We start from the raw sequence: 10,301 nt of genomic DNA on the forward strand, positions 1-10,301 counted from the left end.
CAACACTCACAATCTCTTTGGAATTGATTCTTGAAATTCTGACCAGAATTACACATTTTCCCTCTCACACAGTATTAGTTACCATGTTGGCAAGGTTAAAATTAATTCTTTAAATCGCATTTGGTGGTAAAATATAATTTATTATGATTTAAAAGATTTTGAGTTGTACAGCATTTACTGTAAGCATATCAAGACTACTTGTATTTTAATAAGTTCTGTTCGGTGTTTAAGGCTAATGAACAGAACGTCATGAAACTTTAATTGCAACATTGAATTCAGACTTTATTTGCTTCATACGGAAATACAACAAAGTCATTATGTTCTTTTTTTCTGAACGTCTTTCATGTCTGTGTTTCTGACTGATCTGTTTAATCTGATCAATTTGAGGTGACCCCCACCAGCTCTGCGCCAGACCGTACGTGTTCCAACACAACCATGTTATAGATGTCTTTGTGTGTTATTGTGCTTTGGAAAGCACATTTTGCACACACAAGGACACACACACAAACACACACGTACACTCCTACATCCAATTGATCCACGATGCTGATACTGTTGGAGCTTGTGATAAAGGATGAATGCTGCTGATACAGAATGGGCTTTTTCTTTTCTTTCAACTTTATCTCTATTACCAAGTAATGGCCAATAATGTCCTCATTAAACTGCTCCTTCCACTTCTTTAATGTGATATGTAAAATCTTAATAACCCCCAATGACTCTTTTGGACATTGTATTGGAATGAATAAAAACCCCAAAATGAGAACAAAGCTAATAAAACATCTTGCCTCACTGCTGTGGCTAATCTTCACTGGCCTGTTTCCGTTCTGCCATCTGTCCACTTATTTCTGTCATGAACAGAGGCGTTCAGAACAAAGCAGAGCTGTGCAGCCTGCAGACCCCGGCTGACCTGGGCCCAGTTTCTGATGTTTAAGTTCCTCTAAAAGCACCAGATAAAGCAGATTTTAGCTCTCACGATGAACAGAACGTAGTCCACACAAAGGACTGGCATTGAGGAGAAAGAAAGTAAATGTAGCACAATATAGATTTTCCCCAGATTATAATCAGAGCAGAAATAACAATTATGAGTTAGTTTAGGAAATATGTCAATAAATAAGCAACAAGGACAAGTTAAAAGAGGAATAATACAAAAATTGTGAATTGTAAAGTGAATGTTGTATCAATAAGAGAAAGAGTGATTCAAGGGATATTCTACCTAAAATCTAACTTTGCGTGTTAAACACTTTCCCCCTGTAACCTTTAAAAGTGGACTTAAGTTAAAGTCTGCTGTTTGCTTCTTCACAAAGAATTTCAAATTTTTTTTTTTTTTTAAATCTAAATATCTACAGAAACATCTCAAACCACCAATGCAGCATAATCACTTTCTTCACTGTCCTTCCATATGTGGCTTCCAAAATATGGCTTCCACCTAGGTCCTGACACATGACCCTCTCCGTGCCTTGGTTTGTGTACCCACAGTACCTCCTGCTCTTCTATTGGTCAGATCCACTCTGTTCAACATACACTAATGGGTGTATGAATCTCACTTATTAGGTAAGGAATTAAGACAAGATATAAAAGAAAGACAATTGTTAGTTAGACAGTTCAAGCAATGCAAATCCAATGGACGCCACAATGTGGCATAGAGGTTGGGGACAGTGCCTGTGGACTGCTAGACAGTTCCCATTTAAAAAAAAAAGGGGGTGTGCCACTACTCAGCCTTCCTGGGAAATCTTATGCCAGGGTGCTCGAACTCAGAAGCAGCAATGCAGATTCCATCTTGGTCACGGAACAGTGGGCCAGCTGTTTATCCTGGACGGGATCCTGGAGGGGTCACTGGAACTTCATCCACTCTACATATGCTTTGTGGACTTAGAGAAGGCTTATGAAGGCGTCCTTTGGGGTTTCTTGTGGGGGTACTGTGGGAGTATGGGGTCCTAGTGATGTTATTACAAGCCATTTGATTCTTATATAACCGGAGAGAGAGTTTTGTCTGCAATCTTGGCAAGAAGTCAAGCACTTTCTCAGCTGGCATACGATTCAGAATGAGATTTTCTTGGACCGAATCTCGAGGTGCAGCTGAGGTGTGGAGAGTGTCCAGTGTGGGGGCTTCAAGATTGTATCTCTGCTTTTTGCGGGTGAGGTGCTTCAGCTGGCTTCTTCAGGCCGTGACCTCCACTGTGCAGAACGACGGCTGAAATGTGGATCCTTTACTGGACTGACGTGGAAATGAGTTTCCTTCACTGGGTTCACTCTTAGAGATGGGGTGAGAAGCTCAGACATCTGGAAGGAGCTGGGAGTAGAGCCACTGCTCCTTCACGTTGAAAGGAGTCACCCTCCCTGTAGAGGTCATTTTGTAAGAACACAGAAATGGAAATGGATTAAAAAGCCAAATGATGAAACTAAATTGGATGGTGCAAGGGACACATTTCTTTTCATGATGGAGCAAGTGATTCTCTTTAGATGACCTGATGACACTGAAACCAGGTTCAGCCAGGGTTTTATAGTGAACATGTTAAACCTGCAAACTGTTTGCAGTTGTTTTTAAGCATATTTTCTGCTGAATGTTGGGGAGTGTACAGAATGTAGCAGATGGTAGTTGTTAAGTATATTGCTTCGTCAGATACAGTAGATTGCACAGCAGATTTTTAGTAACAACAAATTAAATCCCACAAACCAATCAACCAACTCCCTATCCAGCTCAGTTAAACAGAGCAGAACAGACAGAATATGACACACTGTAAAACTCATATCTGTAATTGCTAGTCTCCACACCATCCCTTTCTCATCTGAAAAGAAAACATAATTTAACTTTCTCAAACAATTACACTCTGGGGAACTTCTACAATGGCTGAGAGTGAAGAACAGACCTGGGGGACTGATGCAGCAGCTTTATGTTTGTTTATCTACGCCGTGCTTTATCACAGTTTACATCACATTGTTGCTGCGGTATTTCACTTTGGTTGCCTGCAGCACACACATACACTCAGCCAAAATGATTGGTCGACTGCAGCGATGTCATCACTTTTAATTTGAAATGGCTCTGTAAAAGTCATATTACATTTCTCACACGCACATAAACTAAGCAGGTGTGGACTTTAAGTTTGATTGTTTTCTGTATTTATTTTCTGTAACTGATAACAACCCTACACACACACACATTCACACACACACACACACCTATAGATAGATCTATACCTATAGATCACTGAAGCAGCCAAACTTCTCTTTGGATGCTTTTGGAAGATGATTACGGACATGTAACGTGTACATGAGAATGTAAAAATCCACCATAAAACTAAAAGCTTGCAATCAATGTGTGGAATCAGTAAACGTGTTTAGTCACTCTTGATGAACACTGCCTGGATGATCGGGTCAGTCAGGCACCTGACACACTTGCAGGAAAAACTAGAGCTAACAGATATCACCTGCTGTGTGCCCAGCATGCTGCCTAGCCCATGGGGCTCTGGTATCGATCAGTCTCTCTGTTTTACCACACTTCTCAAATCTCAATCGTCTCTCTCTTCCTCTCCCTGTCTCTCTCTCTCTCTCTCTCAATGCCCCATTAGTGCTGTGAACAGCCGTCAGGGATGCCCGGGGCTGCTGGGTATAAACACTGAGCAGAGCTGACAGGAGAGAAGAGGGGAGAGGGCAGGAGAAGAAATGTACCAGAGTGACGAGAGCAGAGAGAGAAGTCAGGTAAACTGGATGGAAGCATCGTCTTGCCATGACGACGTTGGAGGTGGGGAAGCAGCACACTGTGCTCTACAGAATGTACTGTATCTATAGGTGAAGATAGAGTGTTGGAGTTCTCTGGACTTTTTTTGAACTATACTTTCTCTGCAACTTTTTCTGCTAGGACACCTACACTTTTTCAATTTTTACTCAGACTTCTTTAAATTGCTGTAGTGGTCAAGGACAAGTCGGAGAGATTTTTGTCAATGTTGATCTGCTTTTTGTAAGACAAATGACTTTTCCTTTTTCCTCTCTCACTCCTTTATCTACTTTCCTCTGGATTGTTCTTATTTGCTTCTTTCTCAACCTCAGTATTTATTTTAACCATTTATTTAAACAGGTCGTCTCACTGATATCAGGATCTGATATCAATGAGACCTGTGTACAAAAAAAAGGCATAGACAGATGTACAGATAATTCACAGATACACATTATACATTTTCACAATCAAGAAAAGCATTTACAAGTATAATTGCAACTACTTAAGTGAAATAAGATAATGTAACTTCCAGTTTTTTGGAGCTCATTGCATTTGTATGCAGCATAGTATTTCTTTTTCCAAGTTCAGTGTGAGCAAGAGGTACAGCTAATGTTAAAATGTCCTGACATTGTAACTGTATTTAAATGTAACCAGAGAGCGGAGGTAACTTAGAGAAGGCTTATGAAGGCGTCCTTTGGGGTTTCTTGTGGGGGTACTGTGGGAGTATGGGGTCCTAGTGATGTTATTACAAGCCATTTGATTCTTATATAACCGGAGAGAGAGTTTTGTCGGCAATCTTGGCAAGAAGTCAAGCACTTTCTCAGCTGGCATACGATTCAGAATGAGATTTTCTTGGACCGAATCTCGAGGTGCAGCTGAGGTGTGGAGAGTGTCCAGTGTGGGGGCTTCAAGATTGTATCTCTGCTTTTTGCGGGTGAGGTGCTTCAGCTGGCTTCTTCAGGCCGTGACCTCCACTGTGCAGAACGACGGCTGAAATGTGGATCCTTTACTGGACTGACGTGGAAATGAGTTTCCTTCACTGGGTTCACTCTTAGAGATGGGGTGAGAAGCTCAGACATCTGGAAGGAGCTGGGAGTAGAGCCACTGCTCCTTCACGTTGAAAGGAGTCACCCTCCCTGTAGAGGTCATTTTGTAAGAACACAGAAATGGAAATGGATTAAAAAGCCAAATGATGAAACTAAATTGGATGGTGCAAGGGACACATTTCTTTTCATGATGGAGCAAGTAATTCTCTTTAGATGACCTGATGACACTGAAACCAGGTTCAGCCAGGGTTTTATAGTGAACATGTTAAACCTGCAAACTGTTTGCAGTTGTTTTTAAGCATACAATGATACATATTTATATTATATAAATATATTAGCATACAATGATTATATTTATTAATATTGACTCCGACACCCTAATATCCATTATAAACAGCTTTCTGCAACTCTTTCCTCCTTAAACTGATGTTTTACAACCAAAATGAATGTTTGTAGCTAGGCTACCCTACCAAATCTATACACAGTAATCAACATTTAGCAACATTAGCATACTGCAATGAAATAAATGTATAATTTCTTCAACAAAACTATTATTATGTTCATCTCATATGCTTGAATACCTCTTGCAAAAAAAAAAACAAAACAAAAAAAAAACAGCCAAACAGCACACTGGAATCAGTTTTAGAAATAATACATTTCTATTATTTACTTTGAAATTTTTAAAAATAAACAAAATGAAATAAGATTTAGTCTCCTTTTTTTCTTTCCCTTCAATGACTTGAGAGTTACAGCAATAATTCCCTTCAACTGGAAAAAAACACAATCTAACTAAAATTCTGGTTACAGTCACACACACACACACACACACACACACACACACACACACACACACAAGATGGCATATATTAAAATAAAAAAACAGAACCTCTGTTCCGGGCCTGATGTGATGCTTGGGAGTGGAGAGACCCAAAACAATTTCTCCGCTTTACTTCACTTCAAGAGAGCAATAAAAAAGTTCTGAGCCCAATTTGCAGCTTTTACCAGTCTCTCGGTCTACGGTGAAGAACAAGATGGCAAGCAGGTGTCCAAAGATGGCATGGTCTGTCCCGCGTAGTCCAAGGAACTCTGAGTGTTGACTTGATATCTGATATCTGATAAATCTTTCACGACGAAAACGATGAACTAAAGCCAATAACCTAAGCTGGGCTAGCTGTACAGTGGCTAGGAGTCCATTCACTTTGCTAATGAATGCTAACAAAATATACTCAGTTGGCTAATAAGCTAACATACCGTACATGCGTGAACAATTGTACAACAAACTTCGAGTAGAAGTATCTCCAGCTGCTCGCAGAAAATATGTAGAATGAGTATCCGGGTAGATATCGAGTTGATAATCTAAGACACTAAGTATATACTTGTTTGCGCAAACTTCACACACACTTCGCATGGCGACGTACACCGCTTCCCAGGGGTGAAAGTAGAGTTTTAGTAGAAGTTCTATCAAAATGATACAATACAGTGCGTGATTTGGTCATGAAAAATTTGAACGTACGGGAACAATAAATCAAATGTACCTACTGTATGTATTTAGGAAGTAAAGCACTACTATTATGAGTTACAGAACAACCCATGGAAGTCACATAGCCTGTTTGACCTGCTGTCTGTTTTGTTGGAATAAGACTGAACATCATGAAACATCATGACTTATTTTACTTGGGAGATTTTTGCAAATGACTGCCTGCCAAAAACCCACAGCTCTCCATATCAGACAGTGAGCTGCAGCAGAAGCTGACGTTAGGCCAGCAGTAACTAAACAGTTTTGGAAGGCAGCGTGGTTCCCTCCAGCACCGACTAACATGAACTCCTCAAAATAAAACAGAATATTTATAACTATACATCTGTTTCTTTTTAAAATGATTTATTACACTGTACCTTTTTAATCTTTCATGAAATAGCTTTTTAACCATATTTATAACAATACCTAGGGTTTGTTTTTAACTAAGTCACATACTGTATATTTACAAATATACCTTTAGCTTAACATAATTTGCATAATCATTATTACAGTGTATGGTATTTCTAACCTGGTTATATGTTTTTTTAATCAACATAAGGAAAACTTTATGATGAACATATCTGAAAACCGTTTAAATGTTGGAAATGAACATTTACTATAACATACATACATTTGTAAAATTTTGAAAGTTTCAAGCCTGTTACACATGTAACCACACCCAACAGTGATGTCACGGTGTACTGACACACCTTGGAGTACACTTTTATATCACCGCAGCAAGGTTGTTTACAAAAAACCCTCCACAGGCCACTAAGTTGGCTCTCAAAGAATGTAACACTTCTTGGACTGAAAAAAAACGTTACAGTAATACATACAGTAATCCAGGCAATTACTTTTCATCTGAAATGTATTTGGCAAAGAAACTTAGAAGTATATAAACATATAAACATTTTGTAGGAGGCAGTGTTGTCTCTTTGTAGGCATGCTGATACAGGTATATGTGTGTGTGACAAAAAAGTTGAATTCTTGTATAACTATACTTCTTTTTTTCTTTTTTTTACCATCCATCTAAAGATATTACATCCTAGTCGAATACTTTTGGTTGGTCTTTAAGATGATTTCAAATATCCAGAATGATTTGTGTCTGAAATATCAGGGAGTCCATCTCGAATGTAAAAGGAAGCCTTACTGATGTTATACATATACTGGACACACAGGTATTACCATAAACATAATATATGATGTATGAAAAGTACATGTGACATTTAATAACCCTACCTTCCCTTCAGATGGGAGCTCGTACATGTACTGTATGTGCAGCTGCTGCAGAGAGTAGATTAATAGGGCTGGCTGTGAACTGATGGGGCCTGGCGGTATCCTGCTCCCAGCTCCTAAGGGAATACCTCTCCTCTTTTCAGTCCAAGTTAATCTTGTTTTTCCCGCATAATCTTATTTATCTCCATTTTGTATTTCTGTACTGATGTCAGTGATCTATCTGCAGTCAGCAGGAAAGTCTCAGATGTAATGTCACATGTGCTGCTATATCCTTAGATATTCAACTGAAACTTAAATATGTCAAGTGGTTCAACACGCTCTCAGCTAGGATTTTAAAGGTGATTCCTATGAGGTAAACGAAGAACTGACAAAGGAGAAGAATAGATACCAGATAAAGAATAGCCGAGATTACACAGGTAGCAGAAACACAAATGTAATAAAGACTTGCTCAATAAAAAAGGGGTTAGACAGCCTGCAGATTAATCAAGCAATTTTGAAGGCTTCCTGAGGGGAAAGCCTGTTAGTACTGACTAAATTAAAAAGGAACAGAAGGTCTTGCTGCTTCTCAGTCCCATGAGTCAGCTTGGTTGCTAATGGGACAATATTCACACAGTTATTCAAAAGACACATTTGAACCATCAACTTTCATAACTTTCATAACAAGATGATGTAGCTAATAGCTTCCTCCATTTTGGACTCTCCAGCCCTCCATTCTCTCAAAGGTCAACACCGTCAAGACAGCTTGCTATTGGTCAGCGGTGCAAGTTCATATAAACTGAACATGGTGCAAAAAAATTGTGCAGATTTAACAGCAAACCATCGGTCGTGCGATTCCAATGGAATAAAATTATTTTGCCGTGATATTTCTCCATTTTAAATAGTGTTTCTGAATGAATTTTTCTTTCCTGTGAGGGGTGGCTACAGGACCTACAGACCCTTTCTGGGAGAGTAGGAAGACAGAATATGACACCTCAGCATTGATGCAAGACTGTGTATTGATAATTTGGAGTGTGTGTCCATATGCATGCATTTGCATGCTAATAAGCAATGCTTATGTGCATATTTGATGTGTAATCACCCAGTCCAACGTTTTCTTCTTTTAATCTTTTTTACTGATATCGCTTCAAATGCAAATGTGTTTTTTGCCGCTCGCTGACTTTCAAGTTTGAAAAAAAAAAGAAAAATAATTAAATAAGAGTGACTGAAATTTTAGTCTGACAGGTTTCTTCTCCCACTTTGGCCTTTTGCGTCCTCCCAACATGAAAGACTTCCATTTCACCCATGAAAGATCAACAATTTGAAAGCGATAGCTTACTCATTATCTATTGCATGGTTCAACATTCAGTGCAGACAGCTCACCTTTCCCATCAAAGGGGAAGGGAAGCACACAGTCACCTTTGACAAAAATCTGGTCAGTAATGAGTTTGCACAGACTGAAGACTCTCAGCACTAAAGACAGATGCTGCATTGTCTGAAGAAGTAAAAATGTTGCTGGTTCCTTCCTCAGCACAAACAGGAAGAGACTGATTATACATCTATAGTGCCCACCACAACTAATGAAGTGCCCTTGAGCAAAATATGATTCTATAGGTGTGAGCCTAACAGTCCACGATGCACTCTGATTCTAAGTGTGTGCTAGCAGGGTGAAAAAAAAGTTGAATTTGCCAAACTGACAAGTACAAAGTAAAGATCTTAGCAATATATCAGCATGTATCAAGTCTGTGTGTCTTTTCTCTGCACACATAAGGCAACGGCTACTTCACAATCTTTCAAAGTACTCCCACCTGCAACTGCAGGAGTATCCCTTGGGCACCCTCGGTTGAGAATCACTGAAATATAGGACATGTGTGTTTTTTCATGCAAGTACACACAGGGAATTCCAAAGGTCCAAATACATATACATATAGGAACATATCACAAAAACTGAGGATTCTTAGCAACCTATGAAATAACATTTAGACCATCACATGATAGTGACTGTGGACACCCAGATTAATGACCTTCTTTTAAGGTAAACTGCCCTTTTAGAGTGACCCTAATTTGCACCTTTTCAATGGCACAGAAAGTAGCCCTTATAGACTGTAGTCAAGGATGAACCTCCATCACATAAGAGGTAAACAATGTGATATCCATTATTAAACAAAAACTCAATACCCACCTTATCTATTTGGCATATTGATTTATTAGTCTTCTAGAGGTGACTTTCTTTTTCTTCCCCTATTTGTGTGTCAATGAACACTGGCGTGTGCAGAAATGATACTATGATCATAATACTTTCACCTTATTTAAATTCCCATCCAGTAAATTTGAGCTCTTTACCTGAGAAAATTGTTACATTTTCTTCAATGTTGCTTTATTCAAATAAATAATAATAATAATAATAATAATAATAATGGCCTGTTTAACCATAACTGTTCAGAAAATGATGCCATCCATAACCTCTCCCCTTCTTTACACTCCCTCCCTCCTCGAGTACAAACAATCATTCATTATAGAGGAATAATACACAGAGTGACATACTTTTAGAGGGAATTAGCTCTTCATGTCTGAAGGGTAAAAAACATATTATGTTTTTGTTATTGTACAGTAAGGTCACATTTCCATTTGAGACTATGTGCTCTTGGGCTATAAGTAGGGAGTGGGGTAATAAAAATGACAAAACTGCTGCAGTAAAGCAGCTGTTGTGAAAATGGTTTTCATCTGTGGTTAATAAGCTTTGTATTTTCAACAATAACAAGTCCCTGAAAATAAAGAAAGGATTTCATTCTGACACAAGGCTGTGTGGTTACAA

The sequence above is a fragment of the Siniperca chuatsi genome, linkage group LG13 (genome assembly GCF_020085105.1).
Source record: "Siniperca chuatsi isolate FFG_IHB_CAS linkage group LG13, ASM2008510v1, whole genome shotgun sequence".
Classification (NCBI taxonomy): domain Eukaryota; kingdom Metazoa; phylum Chordata; class Actinopteri; order Centrarchiformes; family Sinipercidae; genus Siniperca; species Siniperca chuatsi.